Genomic DNA, 2,261 nt, shown 5'->3' with positions numbered 1-2,261 from the left:
CGAACCTTGTGTATTCTGATTGCATATATATGTGACGCGAATGGTGCAGAAGTTTCTGGAAGGCACGCGGGCACCAGCGAATACTCTCGAACATTCGATGGCTCGTGTATAAAAGGCGACGGGCTTGACCGGCAGATCAAGTTTTCGTCGATCGCCGACTGTGTTCGCCCCTATTGTTGTGCTTTAAGTGTAGCCTGTCCTTGGGGGCACATGTTCGGCCAATAAAAGTTAGTTTCGTCATTCAGTATTGCTACTGTGTTTTTTGCCGTCACTACTACGTGACAATACCGACGCTGTTTGTGTACACGCACCAGTTCAAAAAAAAGGACGCGGTCGAGGACGCGGTTGTACCGCGGCGCGGTCTAAGAGGAAGACGGGCACCCCACAAACAGGGGGTATCAGCGATTTTGGTAATTGTGACCATTTTTCGGCATATTTGTAGATGTACACACACTTTATGTGTATAACTGACGTATTCAACTTGGCATTCTGTTGGCCTCCCCACTGCCTGTGTATGTATGCACGCCTAGCACATGGCAGACCATGAAGCAAGACACGCAGTGGTGAAACGTGATGTTCACCCTAAGAACTACACCTCGTGGCCTATTCGGCTCATACGTTTTTGTGCGTACTCATACTGTTTTATTACTTATTCACTTTACGCCACATGTGCAGTGGTTTCAGGCCAAGGATAAGCTTGTAAAGCGTTGCCGAAGCTCTTCTTCCAGCCATTCGTTACGCTGAAGAAACCTCCGGGTACAAAACATTCACCAGTGGGCTCGATCGCTAGCTGACGATGACAAAATATGACGGCGCGTACACGTTTTTTCAGTCTTGTCTCACACGCCGCCTGTCTGGCCGCGAGTCTCGCGTGGGGTGGCTGTCGCGGCGATCAGCGGCGCCTCCCAAATTGTTTCTCGTGGCCGCCGTACGATTGACCCACAATGCATCGCGAAATGTGGATTATTCGAAAAATTTTGGAGCTTGAGCTTCTTTTATGATTTTACAAATGTTGCTTGAGGTGCTACACAGAATCGGTCGCATTCGTGAAAACGTTCAAGAAGAAGAAAAGAGAAAGCAAGGGCAGGAAAGGCCGTGAGGTCAAATAGAAGAGCACCCGGTTTGCTACCCTACACTGGGGGTGGGGAAAGTGGAATAGATGAAGAAAAAAAGGGAGAGAGTAGGCACTGAGTGCGTGTGGGAGGGACACTATACACAGGGACACTATAAACGGTCTCTTAAGCCGGTGCACTTCAAGTATTGCACTAGTACACGAATCGCCTTTCGTGCCAGTGAGGGGTTAGCCCACAGTCCGAGTAACTTTGACTCGGTGAACAGTCTTAAGTCCAGTCGGTGCAAAGTTGCCCGCAGAGAGAAGTATTGTGCATCGTAGCGAGGGGCAGGTACACAATAGGTGCTCGATGGTTTCCTCGCACCTACATGAGTCGCACATCGGGCACTCGGCCATTCCCAAACGATAGGAGTATGCGTTCGTGAACGACACTCCCAGCCACAAGCGGCATAGCAAGGTTTTTTTGCCGCGGGAAAGGCTACATTGCAGTTGTAGCCGTAGCGTGGAGTCCAGTTTACGTAATCTGCAATTGAAGGCGCTTGAAATCCAGAGATCTGGCTTCTTGAGCGCAAGTAGGCGAAGTTCCCTGGCAGCGTCCGACTTCACCAAAGGTGTGGACGCGTCTGGGTATCTTCGTGGGCAGACCCGGCAGCCTTGTGAGCTAGGTTGTCGTGTCATAGAGTCGAACGCCTTTATGACGAAGTGCTTGGGGCGTCCGAAACCCTTGGTTATATAAATCACTTCATTGTAAAGGTCGCGCAGCGCACAGCTCACTCAAGAACACGGACAGAGTTATTCCTTCGCTGTACAGGTCATTCCGTTCTATCAAGAGGTGCCCGATTGTGGTTAGCGTCGGCATCATAAAAGCATGCTTACGGCGTGAACATCGCGCTGTTGGATCCCACCGTCTATGGACTAACGTAATGGTCATTGCACCACCACTAAAGTCAAGTAATATGTGCACGAGCCTACGTGCTATCGCTCATGACCACTGCAGTCACTCTGGCAACCTTCTTCTGACAAACACTTGATCACTGTATGATTAACGATAAAGCTGGAACAGTCTTCACGCACCGCTTCGGTAGCAGCCAAAGCGTTTTAGCTCAATATCTCCAATGCAACGCCCTTAAAGACCACAAACGCGATGTTGAAGGCCATATTTGGCAGAAACGCACCCTTTTAGAGTCGG

This window comes from Dermacentor albipictus, chromosome 7 (assembly GCF_038994185.2).
Source record: "Dermacentor albipictus isolate Rhodes 1998 colony chromosome 7, USDA_Dalb.pri_finalv2, whole genome shotgun sequence".
Lineage (NCBI taxonomy): Eukaryota > Metazoa > Arthropoda > Arachnida > Ixodida > Ixodidae > Dermacentor > Dermacentor albipictus.
Note: the sequence above shows the minus strand (reverse complement) of the source record.